The sequence below is a fragment of the Notolepis coatsorum genome, assembly GCF_963971535.1.
Source record: "Notolepis coatsorum genome assembly, chromosome: 18".
In the NCBI taxonomy this organism is placed as follows: domain Eukaryota; kingdom Metazoa; phylum Chordata; class Actinopteri; order Aulopiformes; family Paralepididae; genus Notolepis; species Notolepis coatsorum.
The window spans coordinates 58,022,738-58,045,046 of NC_140182.1; the positions used below are offsets into that span (position 1 = coordinate 58,022,738).

General features: G+C 43.4%; 1 protein-coding gene across 1 annotated transcript in view; it reads left to right on the top strand.

Moving 5' to 3' along the window:
- The first annotated feature begins 302 nt into the window (after positions 1-302).
- tspan9a (tetraspanin 9a) overlaps positions 303-22,309 on the top strand; it is a 421,126-nt gene continuing 399,119 nt past the window's right edge. Inside the window, 1 exon segment of the mRNA XM_084334274.1 lies at positions 303-319. The gene's annotated coding sequence lies outside the window, so the exon portion shown is untranslated.

Consider the following 22,309-nt stretch of genomic DNA (forward strand, 5'->3'; position numbering starts at 1 on the left):
CTCGGTTCCTTGTCCAGCGAGAGAGAATTGGTAACCAATACATCAAGCTGAGACACCGGTCCAGGCAAAAACAGTATCGAAACGTGTTATTTGCGCGTTCTCGTAACTCCACAGCCCCAAATCCTTCTTCTGACAAGGGCAGCGGAACTTGAATGCATTTATTAAAGCGCTTTTCGTCGAATAGGTCCCATTAGAAAACTTTTGGTTGAAGTTGCTGTGCTGCCAGGAGGTCCCGGTGCAGTGATATCTCTGTTTCTTCTGGATTGTTCTCTGACAGGTTGCAGCAGCAAAGTAATTGTCACCAGAGACGTTTCACCAGGTAAGACGATGAGAATCATGTGCATTGTTGTATCGTTGTGCATTAGTGATAGTGTGCTTTGTCACTATTATGCCAGTGCCAAAGACGAATTCCCATGTTATGCAATTCGAATGCAAATTTAAGTAATCTGAATCTGACATACGATTTGAGATTCTTAATTCATTCCAGGTCACACTTTGTTTCTTCTTTCTGTTTTCTTTTGGGAGGGGGGGGGGCTCTGTAAAGTAATTTCATTGACACTGTCTATCCATCCAGGCTACCTAACGTCTGAGGTGACTTTGACGTGTTGTTGTAGCATTACAATGAGAGTATCCGCCACTATGATCACTGCATGACATGGTTGTCATATAGACAGATGATTTATGCATTTGTCGTGTTTCCTGTTGTGTGGCAGTTGTGACAATAGTGAGATAGTAATTATCAGGGAGTCAGTAGACAATCAGCGAATGTAAATATTTTGATAACATGACTAGGGTTAGGCTAAACAATATTTATAATAAAGAGTTATTATAAAAAAAACTATCTTTAACTTCTTTATTATCTATATATTTAGGCCACTCCTGTCAAAAAAGTTAATTAAATTTTTTATTTCACCAAAGAACCCTGCATAGAAAACTTCTTTTAACACGTTTTTATATTATAATCTCTTTATACAGTTTTGGAAATGAGTGACGTTTTTAATAGATTTCCTTCTTGATTGTAGAATGTTGAGCGAGCAGAAAACGATGTGCCATGAATGAATTGTGAGTGACACGAATATGATATCTCCCCAAAAGAATGCGCCGGAGTTATGACAATTGTTACATAGAGAATGCGTGTTGTGAGTCATCGCGTCGTGCGCCAGACTGAGGAATGTCAGGAATCACAACATACATTCTGAGCTCTTTGAGTAGCGACAGCTGAGTGAAGATGCTGCGCTGAACATGCCTTGAGAAACATGCCTTGCCCAGCGATTGTCTCCATCGTCAGGGGTATTGTCTCATGTCAGTTCCTGAGTAATATGGTCCTTGTTGTGACCCATCGAGGCGCGCGCGCGTGTGTGTGTTTGTGTGTGTGTGTGTGTGTGTGTGTGTGCATGCGTGCGCTCTTGTACCTCTACCCTTATGAGGACCACATGTTGCCACAAGGAGAGACAGATGAGCTGGATGATGGATCTGTTAACTTGAGGACATGTTGGGACAATTCCCACGTTACAATAGGCCACTTTAGATTTCAGGTAGGGTTAAAGTTAGGGTATAGATATGATAACATTATCAATGATAATGTGTGTGTGTGTGTGTGTGTGTGTGTGTCTGTAAATGGTGCATTTATATAGCGCTTTTATCCAAAGCGCTTCACAATTTTTGTTCCTCACATTCACCCATTCACTCACACATTCACACAACGATGGCGGAGGCGACCATGCAAGGTGCCAACCTACTCATCGGGAGCAATTAGGGATTAAGTGTATTGCTAAAGGACACTTTGTCACGGTGCCCGGGAGGAGCGGGAATCGAACCGGGAACCTTCCGACTACCAGACGACCGCTGTGTGTGACATGTGTGTCTGTCTTGGAGTAGGACATAGGTGTATCACATTTATATAATTTCCATATGCGTCTCACTTACTTTGTTTAAAACAACGCCAAGACAGGGAATCAAACAACATCATCAGTATTGATTGTTTATATTAACCTAAACAAAATTAAAAAACACAGCACTCAAGTACAGTAGATCCCAACGTTGCCAGGCTTTCTCCTAGATCTCAGTTTCCATTGTGCGGCCTTGTAATTTTTTTTAAAAGCTCCTATAAAGCGGAGCAGTGTTTTGAAACTGGGAACTGGACGGCTGCTTGCGGTGGATCCCGTCCTGTGATGTGTTCACCAGATGTGTGGCGGTGTGTAGTTTGCTATACATGCTTTGAACCACTTTGAGCGGTTCACTTGCTTGGTCCTCTGTGGCCTGCTGACCACTCTCAGCTCCAGCTGTCGGTCAAGGCTGCAGCCTCTATAACAACCAGACCTGATTGGCAGGATGGTAAAGAAACGCTTCACTTGGGCTAAAGGAACAATCCACCAACATTTATATGGGGGATTGGGTTTCCCCAAAATGTTGGAGTGTTCCTTTAAATGGGTACTTCAGCAAAAAACAATGGTGATTTATTATGCACATAATCTCGCACCCGTCCAAAAACGTATCAGTTTTGCACACATTAATTTAGTCTGACAGTTATTGAGAGTAAATGAGTTTGAATATGGCCACCAATGATGTCTTCGAGGACGTTGAATCCTTGTGTTGTGTTAATCACAGCTCCATGAAATGATGTATGAAAAAATTGCAAAACCTTATCTTATAGGGACTGCTCCCTTATCATTTCATTGAGCTGTAATTAACACAACGCAAGGATTCAATGTCCCCCGATGACACAACTGGTGAGGTGACGATATTCAAACAAATTTACTCTCAATGGGTGTGTGTGAGATTATGTGCAAAATAAATCAGCATTGTTTTTTGGTGAAGTGACCCTTTAACACTTTCAGTGCCAGCTGTGTAAGCCATCATTCTACTCATTGCGCCACCGCTGTAGGAGATAGGGATTTTCACTGTGCGTCGCGGTGTTTGCAAGGCTATACTATATTATAGCTATGGAGACAATGCTATGGCCCATTTGACATTAACTATCCCTCTTTCAACATGTGAAAAAGAATACATTTTTTCATACGTTCGCGTGTTATACCGTGGTGAATATTGTATAGTTTCAGAGAGATCCTGGCTAATTCCGGTCGTTTTTTTATGCTTTAATCGTCAGCAACGGCATGCGTTTTTGGAGTATGTTACATATGATCGTTGCGATCGATGTGAAATCATTGTTGGATCAAAATAGGATTGATGTCATATAGTCCTTACCTTTCCTAGGAGGTATCCCAAAAAGAATATTCCAATTGTCTGATCGCGATTTCCAGTATTGGTGTCGATCGGGTCCCTGACATGAAGTGGCACAAGATATGCCTCAAGTGTGCTGAACACGTTTCGAAGTGGTCGGATGAAGCGATTTACTTGGCTTGGTCTAAATCAGGGGTCAGCAACCTTTTTGACATGGAGTGCCTAAGTTGTAATGAGTGTGCCTCAACAATATTCCATGCATCGTAATTCTTTTTCTTCTCATAATCAGGTATTTTTTATGATAATTTTTACATTATTACATCGTTATTGTTATTGTTATTATTAACAATATTATTATGATGGTTGTATCAACCCTAAATCTGAGTGGGGGGGGGGGAATGCAATGCAGACAAACAGCTGCATACAGTGCGACCATTTCACTCACATTTGCCCATTCATTTTTGGACACATCACACACCGGTGTGTGTACTGTACATGTGCTGTCATAGCTCCACCTACAGGCCTAATGGAGAACACCAGGAGAACACCAGGATGTGAATGGAGGGTGAATGTGAGGTATATCGTGTAAATAAGTTTTGATTGATCGCAAGACTACACTGTAAAAAAAAAAAAAAAAGTTACTAAAACTTAAAAATATTGAGTTCAGTTACTGTGCATTAAGGTTTTCAGTTTTCAATCCATAATAAGTTAACAGAAAAATAAGTACACAACCACATTATTTCAACCTAATAAAACTATGTTTATTGTCATTGTTTTAAGAACACAAGTTGACTTGGTAATACTCACATTTATAGTAAAAAAAATTGCTTTTAACAAGTGCAATGTTCAATGAAATAGAAAAATAAATTATAAAATGTGTTGATTAATCCCACTGGTCACAATGGTGAACGTAATAATGTTTTTGTTATAAGGCTCTGCAAATGTTACTGAATGATGTAGCAATGTATTTCCAGCTAAATTGAAATAATAAACAAATAAAGGGTCTCAATTAAATATGTGGTAGTAAAAAGAACCTGTGGGAAGATTTCAACAAGATGCGACAACAGTGCAAAATATTTCACTATAATATTTCAAAGCAAAAAAAAAAAAAAAAAAAAATTATAATTTTTATTTTTATTTTTTTTACTGCTGCCCCCTGTGCCTATGCAAATGCCCACGCGTGCCTATGCAGGCACGCATGCCTAGGGTTGCCTACCCCTGGTCTAAATTCTCCGCCCGGATGAAATTAGATGTGACACACAGTGTGAAATAAGCTTTCAAAGGGTGGGCGATACTGCCACCTAGCAGGATGCGGCCGGTATTGCACTCTAGGGATCTCAGAATGATTTCCTATGGTAACACTGAGGTCTGTGACATTGCATAGAATAAAAAAAATCGAATAAAAGAAAAAACGATGAAAACCAGATAAATCTCGGGTTTTGTCGCTCAACCACTGGCGAGATAACCAGAGAAATCTCTCGTCTGGCGCCCAATGTGTTCAGAAGCCTGTCTGATTGGTCACAAACTGAGAGTAATTTCAGTCTCTACAAAAGTGCTGACTGTGTTTGGTTTTTGAGATATTGCAAGTACTGTAGATATTGTTAGCATTCGTTTGCCAATTCTAGTGTGAACAGTTCCTACTTTGTTTCTCCGCATGTTTAAGCGTGGAAAAAGGACCTCTGAAACAGAATGTACTAAACTGAAATTGGATTGAAACCAATACTAATGAAATTATTTGAACAAAGATCACAAACACGTGCCACTAAAACAAAAAAATGTGTTCAGGGTTGCATCGCGGTTTCACTATGCCTGGTTTAAAGGAATTTAAAAGAACACCAGCGACCAGTCAAATGTTGGTTAATTGTGGCTGCGGCTGTTCAGTCGGTTAGCTCTTACCAGACACTTTGGCAGGTAGTCAACCTGTGTTCTACCCACAGTGTTCCATTACGTCATCACTACAGACAGGTGATTATAGTTAAGTGACGACCGTAGACAATGAGATTTATATGTGTTACTGCGGCCTATTGGTAGTATAACACATCATATGAATACCAGGAAGAAGTCCATTCTAGAACCACAGGATCGGCTGGTGACATTCGGGAATCCACACCCGATCGTCTGAAAAGTTGGTTTTCACAGCCCCTGGTTTAGTAAAGCTGCAATGTATTCAGTGTGTGAGATCATGAAGGTTAGTTGTCAGTGAAGCCAGAAGATTCTCATTAAGATTCTGAGGAATTTTCTGTTTCTTCAGAAAGCTTTCCTGGCACATCTTCATCAGCTATTGTGTTTGTCTCATTCTGAAGTTTCTCTCAGTCCTCTGAACGACAACAACAGCAACTCCCCCTCGTTTTTCAGTACATGAGAGATTTCACACTCCCACAGGAGACATGTTTGGGATGCCGCCATGGACACATTATGAAAGACATTCCACAATTGCTCATGTCCACGTTCCCAGCGCTGCTTTTCAAACAGAATACCGGCTTTGGTCGGTACAGCACTTTTTGACATCCCCTGACGTTTTTGTGCTGTGGATCAAATCTCAGAGGTATTGGCGGGGAGGGGGAAGGCAGACTTTTTTTTAGGACTGCAGGGTCTTCCCCACGTCTGACCCCACATTCTTGTCCCTCACGTGGGCCTGGGGTCAGTGCCCTTTTTGGACCTTTTGGTCGTTGAGGAGAAATATGTTTCATTTCTGCTTAATTTCACTCTGCGCGGCGTTAGGTAATTCATTTCAGGACATTTTGGAGGGATTGATTGATTGATTGAAAAGTTTATTAACAGATTGCAGAATGGGTACAGTACAGCTCAATACATACAATTGTTAAGGGGATGCAGACCAGAGAAAGACTTTCGTCTTGTTTACATCAGAGTCCCCCATTTTCAATTCATCATAACATATATGACATACATGACATACAGATAGACAGTACTGCTACATCTATACATTTATGACATATCAGATTTGCAAATACAGTACTGTTTGTGATACAAAAGTGTCCAGAAAAAGAGTGTATATACATTTGACGTAGAAACTGTACATTGGAGGAGGTTGGGTGGGTGGGGTGGGGTTGGGTGGGTGGGTGGGGGCTGTACATTGGAGGTGGGGGGGGGGGTTGATTGTCTTCTTGGAAATTCCTCCCACATAATAAATCTGCCACATCCCACCCCCAAAAGCAAGATGGAACAAGGGTTAAGATGTGATGGGACTGCTGCAGAGCCTTGGATCAGTCCCCCTGGACCACTCGCATACTGCACCCACCAGCGAGCCAACGTCAAAGAGAGACAGATGAGTGGTTTGGGGGAACCGTCATCTGCTTTTCATTGTTTACAGCTTTTCATCAAGGCCTTGGTTTGCATAATGAAACCACTGCCTTCAAAGGCCAATTTCCACAATTAACTTTCTCTGTGACTATTTGTTATTAACAGTCATAAGCCGTGTGACCGCAGAGTTTCTCCTTCGATTCGCTGGGTAATTCTCTACAGCGGATAGGAGCAGAAACAACACTTTGACTGAAACGCCACAGACCGTGTTTACCGGCACCCTGCTTTCTCCGTCCCACACTAAGGCACCAGAGAACAGAGGGTTGTCAACTCACTGTGTTGCTGCTGCCCCTTCATGAACGTTCTCATTCTCTGGGAGCAGGAGCTGGACGGCCCCGGGCACATCTCGTGCCACCAGGCTTCACAATGGACACGCTGTGCTGCTATATCAACATTTTCTCTATTCTCTCTCTCTCTCTCTCTCTCTCTCTCTCTCTCTCTCTCTCTCTCTCTCTCTCTCTCTCTCTCTCTCTCTCTCTCTCTCTCTCTCTCTCTCTCTCTGTATCCTTCTCTTTGACTCTCAATCTTTTCTCTCTCTCTCTCTCTCTCTCTATCTCGGTGTATCCTTCTCTTTGACTCTCAATCTTTTTTTTCTTTCTCTCACCCTCTCTCCCAACTTTTCTCTCTTGTTTTTCTCTCTCTATTATCTCTCCCCCTCCATATCTCTCTCTCTATCCTTCTCTCTCTCTCTCTCTCTCCTCTCTCCTCTCTCCTCTCCCTCTCCCTCTCTCACTCTCTATTATCTTTCTCTCCCAGTCCCTCCACCTCCCTCAGGGCCAATCAGCAACAGGAAGAACAAGGCCGTGTCTGTGTTTGTGTCCGTCTGAGACGTCTCTCATCTCCTCTCCTCTGTGCTTCTGTCCAGGGGGTCCCAACCCTGCTGTGACTCTGCATCTCTAGCATCTCGCCTCAGAGAACAGAACTCGCCGTGGAGGACAGCTCGCAGACAGTCACCCAGGGTCCAACTGTGTTTCTGTGCACACTCACTGAAGACAGTCACCCAGGGTCCAACTGTGTTTCTGTGCACACTCACTGAAGACAGTCACCCAGGGTCCAACTGTGTTTCTGTGCACACTCACTGAAGACAGTCACCCAGGGTCCAACTGTGTTTCTGTGCACACTCACTGAAGACAGTCACCCAGGGTCCAACTGTGTTTCTGTGCACACTCAATGAAGACCGTCACCCAGGGTCCAACTGTGTTTCTGTGCACTCAATGAAGACCGTCACCCAGGGTCCAACTGTGTTTCTGTGCACAAGTTTACTGAAGACAGTCACCCAGGGTCCAATTGTGTTTCTGTGCACTCACCGAAGACAATCACCCAGGGTCCAACTGTGTTTCTGTGCATTCACCGAAGACAGTCACCCAGGGTCCAACTGTGTTTCTGTGCACACTCAATGAAGACCGTCACCCAGGGTCCAACTGTGTTTCTGTGCACTCAATGAAGACCGTCACCCAGGGTCCAACTGTGTTTCTGTGCACTCACCGAAGACAGTCACCCAGGGTCCAACTGTGTTTCTGTGCACAAGTTTACTGAAGACAGTCACCCAGGGTCCAATTGTGTTTCTGTGCACTCACCGAAGACAATCACCCAGGGTCCAACTGTGTTTCTGTGCACACTCACTGAAGACCGTCACCCAGGGTCCAACTGTGTTTCTGTGCACTCACTGAAGACAGTCACCCAGGGTCCAACTGTGTTTCTGTGCACTCACTGAAGACCGTCACCCAGGGTCCAACTGTATTTCTGTGCACTCACTGAAGACAGTCACCCAGGGTCCAACTGTTTTTCTGTGCATTCACCGAAGACAGTCACCCAGGGTCCAACTGTGTTTCTGTGCACACTCACTGAAGACAGTCACCCAGGCCAGGGTCCAATTGTGTTTCTGTGCACTCACCGAAGACAGTCACCCAGGGTCCAACTGTGTTTCTGTGCACTCACCGAAGACAGTCACCCAGGGTCCAATTGTGTTTCTGTGCACTCACCGAAGACAGTCACCCAGGGTCCAATTGTGTTTCTGTGCACTCACCGAAGACAGTCACCCAGGGTCCAACTGTGTTTCTGTGCATTCACCGAAGCTGTGCATTCATGAAATGCATATCGGATATAGCTCGTTATAGCCCTAGCCGGCTGTACATACACTGCGAGTAGCACATTCTGTGCCTATATTTTTGACACCGCTACTCGAACCACATGCTGTTGTTTACAGTCAAGTCTATTTCAGAGCGGGGAATCTGCACGCTGGGGTCGACGGTGCAGCAAAACCTCCTTGTCTCAAAGTGTCTTTTATGGATATTTGTATATTTGTATATAAGTATTTGTAAAAAAAAATATTAATTTTTTATTTTTTTTTAATGAAACTACTGTATATTTGTATGTGTATGTTTGTATTTGTAGGCCTCTTTACTTACTTAAAAAAAGGAAACATCAAGAAATATGTTTATGGTATCACTATCTAATCAAATCAAATCAAATCAAATCAAATTTATTTATAGGGCCCGACAACACACGTTAATGTCCCCATGGGCCGTACAGGTCTTCTTTAAACAAGTCAAGAAGACAACATAACAATAAGTCAAGAACAGAACAAGAACACCATAGGGTCCAAACATTTTTTAGATGAATGCAAATAAATGAAAGAATGCAAGCACTCCCAGACATACCCCACGCGAAGGTAAGGAAAAACTCACTAAAACCTAACAATAGGGAAAAAAAGCTCCACAGGCAATGTGGAGGAGAGAAACCTTAGAAGGGCCGTTCAAGGGGGGATCTCCCTTCTTAGATGTCGGTGATAGTAGTGTTGCAGACGGACAGTTGGTAAGCATGCACTCATGTGTGTGGTGAAACACAGATGAGTGCATGCAATAGCAACTGTACATTTTGAAAAATTAAAGATAGAGCTAATAGCGATAGCAATTGAACATTTTGAAAGATTAAAGATAGAGTTGATAGCGGATCTATTTGAAGCACAGGGGCGGCGCAAGAGGGTCACGTCCTCCCCGTCTTAGTCACGGGACATTCAACACTCCGGTCGTTGCTCAGGGACAGCCGGAGACAGGGGGAAGGGGGGTGGCGCAGAGAGGGTCGCGAACTCCCCGACATCATCGCGGGACATCCGGCACTCCGGTCACCACTACGAGACCTCCGAAGACAGGGGGGCACGCAGAGGGGGTCGCGATCTCCCGGCCTTCGTCACGGGACGTCCAACACTCCGGTCAACACTCCAGGACAGCAAGTCATAGGAAGACAGGGAGACGGGACAGGCGTTAGACAGCTCATGAGATTGTAGTAGGCGGACATAGCAATAGATACAAGTGGTAGGCATATATGTGAATGGAGTAGATATATGAAGTAAGCGTATTATGTGAATAGAATAGAAGTACTTAACCCAGCAATGAAACCGCGTTGACTGTTAATCTGTTAACAGTCTGTTAATCAGTTGACAGGACCACGGACAGACGGCGGTGAATAACTGATCCAATGCCTCGGAGGTGCATGTAGAGCAGTCACTACAAGCTTGGCCAAGACCCCGAGGCATCCATCACCTTGGTCAGCGCCAGGAGACGGGTACTCAGAGAGAAGGGGGAGGGAGGGGGGGGGGGGGGGGGGGAGAGGGGGGGGGGAAGAGTTAGAGAGTTCCCATGTTTGTGGTGCTGCAAAGGAGCAGACATGTAGTACCCTGTAGTGCCATGTAGTACCCCGTAGTGCCATGTAGTACCCTATAGTACCCCATAGTGCCATGTAGTACCCCGTAGTATCCTGTAGTACCCTGTAGTGCCATGTAGTACCCTGTGGTGCCTTGTAGTTCCATGTAGTGCCATGTAGAGCTGTGTAAGCCATGTAGTACCCTGTAATGCCATGCAGTACTAAGTAGTACTCTGTGGTACCATGTAGTACCCTGTACCCTAACTAAACTACCCTATAGTAAACTACCCAGTGGTACCATGTAGTACCCTGTACCATAACTAAACTACACAGATTAATCTAAAGGTCAGTCCCCGACCAGGTGAGATCAAGGTAGGTTGAAGGAGAGAGAGAAAAGATGAGTCTTAAGCAGGGATTTAAAAGCTTCGACAGAGCAGGCGCCCCTGATGACGGCAGGTAATTTGTTCCACAGGTAGGGAGCGCGGTAGACAAAGGCTCTGTGGCCGGCGGATTTCTTTTTAACCCTAGGGGTCGATAGAAGCCCCGCATTTTGTGAGCGCAGAGCACGAGCGGGCGAGTATCGGGAGATGAGATCAGATAGATAGAGCGGTGCAAGCCCATTTAAAATTTTGTAGGTGAGGAGTAGCACTTTAAAGTCAGAGCGGGCTTGGATAGGAAGCCAATGTAGGGCGGACAAAACTGGTGTGATGTGATCAAATTTTCTAGTTCTAGTTAGTATCCGTGCAGCCGCATTTTGCACGAGTTGAAGATTTTTGATGCTTGAATTAGGTAAGCCTGAAAAAAGTGCATTACAGTAGTCCAGACGTGATGAGACAAAAGCATGAATCAGGGTTTCAGCATCAGCCAGAGTTAAAATGGGGCGTATTTTTGCGATATTACGAAGATGGAAGAATGCAATTTTGGTGACATTTTTTATATGTGCATTAAATGAGAGGGAGGAATCAAAAATGACTCCGAGGTTTTTTATGGTGGAGCTCTGGGATACATGACAGGTATCAAAGTTGAGGGAGATGTCCTGAAACAGGCCTCTGTGGTTTGGGGGGCCAACAATTAACATCTCAGTTTTATCTGCATTAAGGAGTAGAAAGTTTTGCGACATCCATTTTTTGACTGCAAGCAAGCAGGCCTCAAGGTTTTGTAGTTGGGAGGAATCATTTGGCTTAATAGGTATATATAATTGGGTGTCATCAGCGTAAAAATGAAAGTTTATGCCAAATTTGCGTATGATATCGCCGAGGGGTAGCATGTAAATCGAAAATAGCAAAGGGCCCAGGACAGAGCCTTGTGGGACACCACATTGCACTGGGAGGGTCTCAGATGTTAAATCATTATAGACCACGCAGTGTGTTCTATCAGTTAAATAGGATTTAAACCAAGCTAGTGCGAGACCCCGAATGCCAACATGGTTCTCAAGCCGACCTAGAAGAATCGAGTGATCGATAGTGTCAAAGGCTGCACTGAGATCAAGTAATAAGAGCACAGAGGTGAGGTTTGAGTCAAGAGAGAGCAGTAAGTCATTTGTGACTTTGGTAACCGCCGTTTCGGTGGAGTGTAAGGCTCTAAAGCCAGATTGAAATGATTCATTAAGATTATTGTTTGATAAATGGTCAGTAAGTTGCGTTGCGACGATCCGTTCTAACACTTTGGATAGGAATGGGAGATTGGAGATAGGTCTGTAATTTTTCAAGATTAGAGGGTCGAGGTTCGGTTTTTTAAGTAATGGTTTAATGACGGCTGATTTAAAGGCCAGGGGCACCACGCCAGTAGACAAAGAGGTGTTGAAGATATTGAGTAGGGCAGGGCCTAGAGTTGGGAAGAGTTTTTTGATGAGAGTTGCTGGGAGAGGGTCAAACAGACAGGTTGAAGGTTTAGCCGCGCCAACCAGTTTAGAGAGGGCACTAAGTGAGACGTTTTCAAGGCAGCATAGCGTATGACTGGAATCAAAGTCAGGGGGAATGCCCGTCAAAGGTTGGGAGGGACTCTGATTGTTGAGTAAAGCAACAATTTCATCTCTAATGAGGTCAATTTTCTTGGTAAAAAATGTCATGAATTCGTTAGCCGAGAACGCATGGTTTAGGGCACTTGGTTGTTTCTGCGTAAGTTTTGCAACTGTGTCAAACAGAAACTTTGAGTTGTTTTTGTTTTCATTTATGAGCCTGGAAAAATAAGAGGTTTTGGCAAGTGAGAGTGCCTTTTTGTAGTTACGTAAACTATCATTCCAGGCGAGGTGGAATACTTCGAGTTTGGTCGAACGCCATTTATGTTCAAGTTTGCGACAAGCCTTTTTAAAGGAGCGCGTTTCCTCCGTAAACCAGGGAGTTAGTTTTTGCGGAGCACGTTTAATTTTAGGTTTAAGGGGAGCGACAATGTCGAGGGTGCTACGAAGGGCGGCATTAAGTTTGTCTGTAAAGAGATCAAGGGGGCCAGAGTAAGAGAGGAAGGGAGAGAGGGTGTCTGGTAGGCAGTTAACTAAAATTGGGACAGTTGAGGCGTTAATACGACGGCTCATGTAGGATTCTACACTGTCTGGGCGAGAAACCGTCAGATCAATTTGAAATTTGATGAGGTAGTGGTCTGAGAGAGCAGGAACATAGGGGGAGACGGTCAAATTTGACACAGTGAGACCGCGGGCTAGGACTAGGTCAAGGGTGTTCCCACCACTGTGAGTGGGTTGGTCAACGATTTGAATGAGACCGACAGAGTCAATGATGTCGGTAAAAGCCTTATTTAGGGGATCTAGAGTTTTATTGGAATGAATGTTAAAATCAGCAACAATTAAAATGTTATCTGAGCGCATAACAAGCTCAGAGATGAAAGTTGAAAATTCATCTAGGAAGAGGGTGTAAGGGCCTGGGGGGCGGTATAGGACAGCCATTACAAAGGATGCAGTGGGGGTAGGAATCAGACCGCCACACTTTCTGTTGGGTGGAGAGGGATGCAACAGGAGCACCTCAAACGAGGAAAACTTACAGTTTGCGTCGGATGTAAAGTTGTGCTTAGAGTCATAAATTAGAGCAACTCCGCCTCCTTTCTTGGAGGTGCGTGCGATGTGGGAGCTACTAAAATTAGGGGGTGAGGCCTCGTTTAAGGGCAGAAAATCATTAGGTTTAAGCCATGTCTCAGTGAGGCCAAATAGGTCGAGACTATGGTCTGTTATCAGTTCATTTACCAAAAGAGCTTTGGTTGGCAGAGAGCGGATGTTGATAAGGCCAACCTTCACACTCTCTGTATACTTAGCAGCGCGGTTTTCAGCCATGCGGGTAGGTTTAATCGCAATTAAGTTGGCATGGTTTATCGCACAAGGACGAGCTGGGTAAAGCGGAGCGTAACGGGATATTCTAGTTTTGATTGGGTATACAGGTTTAGGGGTAGAGATAGAAAGAGAGGAGTGGGGAGCCTGGTGGAGGAGGGACCGAGCAAGAAAGGTATAAGGATTGGCAGGGTCCATCAGTTTAGCATGACTAGCAGGCTCGCTAAGAGCCTGCACCCTGGCATGCTTGTGGGGTGGCTGTCAGCCCGAAGCTATAATCTTGTCTATATTGCGAGATAAGAGAGAGGCGCCTTGCATGTTAGGATGCACGCCGTCCTTTCTCAGCAAGCCAGGGCGCCCCCAGAAAGAGGACCAATTATCCACGAACCCTAAGCCCTGTTCTTTACAGTATTTTTCCAGCCATCGGTGTAGAGAAGCTGTCCTACTCACGAACTCATCATCATGCCGGTTTACAGGCAGGGGGCCAGAGAAGATTACTCGATGCCGACTCATCTTTCTGGCGAGGTCAGAAAGCCTAACTATGTTGATCTTTGTGACCTCAGAGACTTTCATCCTACAGTCATTATTTCCGACGTGTATAACAATATGGTCGAATTTATCTTCAGTGGGTGTGATACGTGGGTTACCTTTTGCCTTGACTATGCTATTCGCCAGAAATCTCAGGTTGGCTTCAATGTCGGTAGCTCTGGCTCCCCCATAACATTTGATCTCGGCTGGCTTGTCTAGCAAAATATGCCGGGTGATGGAGTCGCCAATCACAAGGACGGAACGACGGGGTTGCAGTGGAACCGGCTGCGTACTGGGACCGGAACCCGCAACACGTGTAAAATCATGTTGCGGAGCAGGTGCTGTTGAGACCGAGGCCGAGCGGTTACACTGCCGCTTCGTAGTGGGCGCAAAGGCCTTGTCCTGAGCACTATGTCTGGGACTCTCCAGACGAGAAGACCCCGCTAGAGGCTCCTCAGAAAAGCCTGTAGTGTCCAAGACGTCTAAAGCTGACTGTTTTCCTGACTCAAGTTCAAGGACACGACTCTCTAACAGAGTTAACCTTTCTAGGAGAGAGGGACAGACAGGACAGACAGAACACATAGCCATGCTTACACCAGGTAGAGCAGGAACAAATAAAGATACGAAGTACTATGGATCAACTGCTAAAGGCTATGTGTATGAAGCCGATTGAAGGTTTAGCTAATGAGCTAAAACCAGTGGGTCGAGTAAGTTGACAAGCTAACAAGGCAAGACCAGAAAATGCAGGTACAAAGGAGTGGCCTGCTAGAGGAGGGCAGGTGAGGGGCAGTAGATACTCTAGTGCACTCGGTTGCCTCCTCGGATAACTCCAGCAGGAAAACTCCAAGTCTTTGTCTGTCTTAGTCGGTCGCCGGCGCTCTGCTAGCGCTTCGATAGACTACACTTAAATCCCTATTGAATATTGTCCCACACCTGTAGGGGGCTAGTCTCTGACTGATTGGACTAATTAAACAAGCTTTGCCTCTGACTGATTGGACTAATTACCACAGGCTGCTCAAGTCAAACCCAATAGGGTTGCACAGAGCCTGATTGATTAAGAACAAACAATTATCAAAATATACAATGGATTGAGTACTAACTTACATTACTCAGCAAGAACACAGTGAAGTCAGCTCAGGTTTTAGAGAAATGTGTGCACAGGCAAATGTATTTAAACAAGCTTTGCCTCTGACTGATTGGACTAATTAAACAAGCTTTGCCTCTGACTGATTGGACTAATTACCACAGGCTGCTCAAGTCAAACCCAATAGGGTTGCACAGAGCCTGATTGATTAAGAACAAACAATTATCAAAATATACAATGGATTGAGTACTAACTTACATTACTCAGCAAGAACACAGTGAAGTCAGCTCAGGTTTTAGAGAAATGTGTGCACAGGCAAATGTATTTAAACAAGCTTTGCCTCTGACTGATTGGACTAATTAAACAAGCTTTGCCTCTGACTGATTGGACTAATTACCACAGGCTGCTCAAGTCAAACCCAATAGGGTTGCACAGAGCCTGATTGATTAAGAACAAACAATTATCAAAATATACAATGGATTGAGTACTAACTTACATTACTCAGCAAGAACACAGTGAAGTCAGCTCAGGTTTTAGAGAAATCTCTCTCCCAGTATCGTCTTGCGGCCTGCAGAGGGATACTATTTTCTCAACCAGAGCTTTCAACCAATGCAATGGAACCATTCTTGCGGCCTGCAGCGGGATACTATTCTCTCAACCAGAGCTTTCAACCAATGCAATGGACCCATTTTGATTGACAGTCGATTCGGCCAATTATGCCACACCGCTACGCCACTCCTGCTGTCCTTACCACCAATCGGCAAGCGTTTATAAATTTTTCTACTTCCGGGCATGCCGCCATTGTTCTGTTTGCGAATGCGAGAGCAGAAGAGAACACACTTAACGTAGCTACGTTAGCTGCCCGGCCCGCCGACCGGCGCTCCACGCATGACCAAATGAGACATAATGATTTTACTGCAACAAATGTTATAATAAAACAAAGCCTTTCTATACATTTGTCTGGTTGAAAACTTTATTAACAGATTGCAGAATGTGTAGTTGGGTACGGAATGAGCAACGGAATGGAACCGAGCTATGAACGGGCTAACGGAGTAATGCCTTGTTTACTGCTATCTTCGGGTAAATAATATGCTTGTTATTGAACGTGTAACACTTCATTTTAACAGCAGATACTTTCTTAAATGCCATCTTCCCGAGAGAGGGTGTTGACGGGGAGTTGTGTTATTAATAGCATTGAACAGCTAACCGAAAGCTAGCGTTAACTATTGTTAAAGGTTTAGCCATAACGTTACCTTGGCTAAAGTTGGGGCTATTCTTAATGCAGCAATAATGACTGCAGACCTGCAAGCAAAGTACGGCAAGTTGACAAAGGAGTATTCCAACGCAAATCACATTTTCACCAGTAACGTTAGTCTTGCATCTAATAGCTAATAACGTAGCTACGTTAGCTGCCCGGCCCGCCGACCGGCGCTCCACGCATGACCAAATGAGACATAATGATTTTACTGCAACAAATGTTATAATAAAACAAAGCCTTTCTATACATTTGTCTGTTTGAAAACTTTATTAACAGATTGCAGAATGTGTAGTTGGGTACGGAATGAGCAACGGAATGGAACCGAGCTAATGAACGGACTCAGAGTAATGCCTTGCTGCTATGGGTAATAATAATATGCTGATGTTATTGTCCGTGTAACACTAACTATATAACGCTAATGCCACAAAACGAATGCCTTGTTAATCATAAGTAGTTACTTTGATGCAGTAGATTGTGTGTGTGTGTGGGGGACGGCAGGCGTTGTGTGTGTGTGAGTGAACTTTTTTTTTTTTGCCTTTTGACGCTACACAAATTGATGGGTATTTATCGGCGACTGCTATCGGCACATTTGAGCTTATCGGCCGATAGGCCGATAGCAGTCAACAAGGCACTTATCGGCCGATACCGATACCCGACCGATATATCGGTGCACCCCTACTCTCAATAGTGTCTATTTGACGAGCCTGCATCTCTCCATCTCAGTGTGTGTTAGTGTAACCCTCTTAGAATCTGCCACAGGTCCCAGTCCACACAAACCAATCTTCCTGTCAATCAAAGGTGAAAATCTCCCCTGGCCAAGGGCGATATTAAGCTTACTACTAGGCTTCAGGCCAAGAGAGATATTAGGCTTATAGTACTATGCTTCAGCCGCGGGCACTCTGCTACATTGGTGCAGTAAATAGCAGTATGCCCACTATATACCGTATGATGCGACCTTTCCAGTATATATATAATTATAAAGGTTAAAGTGCCTCATCCAAAAATACTTGGCTGCTGCTCTTCCATCTGCCCCTGCACGGCACCGTACGGCACAGGACGGCACAGTACGGCGCCATGGCAGCGCTTCCCCTGCGGTCCTGGGTGGGATTTGTAATGTCAGACTTGTTGACTTTAATGGGGGAGGGCGTCCTCTCCTGATGGTTAGTGTGCTTGCTGCAGCCTGTGACAATTGCCTTTGTCTGCAGACTCTGGGCAACGGCCCACGTTTTCTTTGCATTCTGTTAAATCTGAGACTAGAGTTACTGCTGGTGGATAAAGGATCTTTTTTGGTTTTACGACGGCACCTTGTTATATGTTGTGATGACGGTACAGAGTGTGTGTAACTGCATACTGTGAGCATTTCTTCAGGATGAACTCATTGTCCTCTTTGCTCTATCTCTCGTGGGGCTGTGGATCCTAGTTCAATTCAAGTTCCAGGTTTTCTTGGCGTGGAGTTTAAAACAATACTGACGATTTTCAAAATAAGCAAAACGTTTGGAAATATTGACAGTATTATTTTGGAATAGAAAAGGATAACAATTAGATCTTGTGTCTGTGTGCGCGTGCGTGCGTGCATGCCTGCGTGTGTGTGTGTGTGCTTATGGCTCAGTTCCTGCAGTACTGCCCTTGTTTTATGGGAGACACTAAAGCAGCACCAGGGAATTGACTTGTCCATCTTGGAGAAAAAGAGGTCATGAATTTGAACCTCACTGTGAACTCATTCCTACAAATGTGGAACAGTGTTGAACTTTGACAACCACCCTGAGAGACACGCCGCTTCCTCTGAATACTGTCTTCAAATTTCACAGTTTTCTATGAGAGGACATACACAGTATATTGCAGTGGAGGCTGCTGACCAAATTTTTAGGTGAAGCACAAATTATTATATTATATTATATATTAAATTATATTTTTTAAACATCCCCAACGCTGCAACACCCCCATTCCTCCCAGGTGTCAGGCTCCTCATTTGCTTCCATTCATTTTGGGGACCATGTTTAAATATCATACTTCTGAAGTATAAACAAACTATATTGCTGTGACGATTTCAATAACACAGACCATTCTTAGAGTCAATGGTACTGTATGCAAAACTGTACATTGGAATATCTAACATGTATTTACCACCTTCCTCTGCACAAGGCCACAGATGGGTTTTATGTACTGTAACACAATGAATGAATGAATGAATGAATGAATGAATGAATGAATGAATGAATGAATGAATGATGAATGAAAACTTTATTTAACAGATTGCAGAATGGATACAATACAGTACGGCTCAATACACACAATTGTTAAGGGGATGCAGACCAGAGAAAGACTTGCGTCTTGTTTACATCAATTCAGTGCCACATACACACAGTCCTCATATCCCTCCTAGTTACACACAGTCATCATTATCCCTCCCATACAATACGCACAACACAACAGACTAACTCGTCTTGCTCAATACTTGTTTATGAGTTTTAAGTGACAGCACTGTAATCTCTCTCAACCAAAGCTCTACTAGTTAACAAAGATCTCCACCTTGCTATCTGAAACACTGACACCATTATCAACCTAATAATATCAACCTGATAATATTGAAACATTATCAATATAACGTTAGCTACCAACTTTAGCAGGGCTCCTAATAACACAAGATACATTTCACTATGAATTGAAAATGGGGGACCCTGATGTAAACAAGACGAAAGTCTTTATCTGGTCTGCATCTCCTTAATAATTATGTGTATTGAGCCGTACTGTATATTGTACCCATTCTGCAATCTGTTAAATAAAGTTTTCATTCATTCATGCCTTTTGAAAAGTGACATGGTCGATGTAGGAGTTATGATGCGGTTTCAATTCGGTTACAGTAACGTTACACAAACTGACATTCTAAAGCCAAGAAGACACGACTTACCCATATCGTTGAATAGTGCAGCTTCTCCATGTGACGAGTCCGACTCGAGCCGCGTGCATTAATCCCATGGAAAATGTAAACAATAGTGCATCGCGAGCCAGCTTGTTGCATCAAATTGATGTTTGGCTTTTGTCTCCCGAGTGACGTTAGAACTACTACACTTCGGCTGCGTCCAGGCTAAGCACTGCAGGCTTTCGTTTTACAACGACTGAGATAAAAAAAATATATATCATCAAACGATGCACAATGGAGAGGCATTGTTGTTATTGATATCATCTTCATCAATGTCATCAGCCCTGTTTAGACATTCACAAGACTTGCGTAACGACAAGTTATCTTCCTGAGATAAAAATTATTTTGAAAACAAGCTCGCTGCAGAGCCACAGTACGGCACAAGAGAAACCATTATCTGATTGGGCCACAAGGCTGTCAATCATGCTAGCTGCAGAGCCACAGAACAGCCAAAGAGAAACCATTAGCTGATTGGTGGATTGAATGATTGACAGCCTTGTTATCCATTCAATGGCAAGAGTTTAACTGCACAGACCGTGCTTAGATGAAGTTAATAGCCTATTTTGATTCGCTGTTATTTATTATTTATTAACAATGGGTCACACCTGTGAAGTTTTCTTCACGAATAATTACTGCAGGCAATAATACTGCAGTGCAGGCCTGCTCAGAGCTGTAAATTTTGGCCATTTTTGAAGAAAAAAAAATTCACTGGCATTTTTTTTACAGAGGAAAACATTTATAATAAAAAAATAATAATAATAATAAAAAAAAAAAATATATATATATATATATATATATATATATAGGTATATGTAAATTAATAATAATTATGAATTATGAGTGAATTTGTATTTCACGTGTTGTCATAGAGAAACCTCCACTGGTATATTGTAATACATCGTGCTAGAGGTGCAGCGATTTCATTGATCCTGTGATTCAATTCGTTTTCGTTTTCGATTCTTGGGGTCATGATTAGATTGTGCAAGATTCATGCATAGATCTGATTCTTAATTGCTATTTTTGGAATCTGTGAATCGATTTAGAATGGGTAGAAGATAGAATCGCGATTCTTACATGAATACATTTCTTCCCAACACCCGTACATCATACAATCATTCATCTTTCCTGATGTTCCTGAAGCAAGTACCTAAACTAACCCATTTATTTGTTGATTTCCATGTTTTCCATGTATGGTGTCGGGTGTACACACTATACAGTGATGATAAGAAGGTCGGATGTCCATGTACCTTTATTTAGTCACCGTAGCTTATGGAGTTAATAATAATCCCACTGATACTTAATAGCCTAGCTTGTAACTTTGAGCTTCAGCACAGAGCATCGTCTTCACGAGAAAGGATCAGGTTGCTGCAGCTCTGCACGGGATGGGACAAGTGTTGAAGTTAGCTGCACGCTTTTACAATCACAGTCAAAAATCGAATGATTTTCAAAAGCATGTTACACATTTGTCATCCAGCAGACTTAATGGGGGAATTTTCTTTTTGAACCGGCTTGCCAATACATATTTTATAAATACTTTCGATTGGTCCCAGAGATTTATGTATTTTTGTGGAATGAATGTTTTTGCTTCACATGGAAGATTGAGCGAGTTATGATTCAGTTCTGTCTGTTACCGATGGCTCAGACTGAGCAAGGGCCAGGGAGAATGGATGGATCCGTCAGCCCGGCACAGGATTCTTCTGATCGTGATGGATGAGGGATGAGGGAGTGCTTCATTGGCTAGTGGCTGCTTTAAACAGGACTCAAGTCGTGGAGTTTTGTTTGATGTACAGTATAGACAAGTGTTCACGTGGTGATAATATTGAGTTGAAGTGATGTCACACTGGTACACTGAGAGAAAGGGAACAATAGGAAGAGAATCTTTTAGCCATTTTCGTAATAAAATACATGTTGGTCTCTGCTATATCTATATCTGTATATCCCATACCTACTCTTACTAGTTATACCGCTGGCAAGTATGGCTTACTACCATATTTATACTGATGAATGGTGCCACATGGTGACATCGTGATTTGCAATTGAAACAGCTGTCTTGTTGTAAGCTGGTTAAGGACTAGGGTGAGTTCTGTCCACAAAGCTTTTGCTATTTAAAAGTCACTACAGTAGTGACATCAAGGTGTGCGTTAAGAACGGGAGACTACTGTACACCAGATTAACATATTTACTCAGTAGCTATACATATTCCATTTAATCACACTCTATATTACTGTATATACACACTATATTACATGTCCTGCATATTGTTATGCACTTTACTGTTACCTTGCACTCTGGTTAGATGCCAACTTATTTTTGTTGTACTCTGCTGTATGATGACCAGTGATGCCAGTAACGCGTTACTAAGTAACGCGTTATTGTAATCTGATTACTTTTCCCCGAAAATAGTAATCTAACGCGTTAATCTTTAAAAGCCAGTAATCTGATTGCAGTTACTTGTCCAAGTGGCTGTGCATTACTATTTCGTTACTATCTCATCATAAATTCATAATGCAGGCGGAATGCAGTATTTTATTTCGTTTTCGACAGTCAAAAATACATTTTGAGCTGTTTTTCTTATTTGGGAGTGACGTGGTGTGGCAGTGAAAGGGTTAAATACAAGAATGTGTCCCGCGGCGTGACTGGTCCCTCTGTCTGTGAGTGACTCTGCTTTGGTCCAATCACATTCCCCATACACAGTCTGCGAATCAGAGGCAGAGTAGGGCGGGTCTTCACAGCACGTCATGTGACATATGCGCCAATCGTGTGACAGCAGGGCTCCGTCGTCGGAGAATTCCACCCCAAAACGCTTGGCAAAATTAAAGGTGAAACCGCAAGATGACTTTTGCGGTTTCTGTTCAGAATTCCACCCCAAAACGCTCGTCTAAACGTAGCCTCAGTCACTACTTCACGGCGGAGGAAACAAAATACTGTCTACCGCTAAAAACAGCACATCCAATTGCATTGAAAGCATCTGGAATCACAACACTAGCCGACGCTTCGACTAGGTACAGGAGGGTTGATGGTGGCAGAGCAAAAGCTCTTATTTGCCAGATTTACAGTTAATTTACATGTTAAAGAGAGACTGATTGTATGTTTATAGAGAGACAT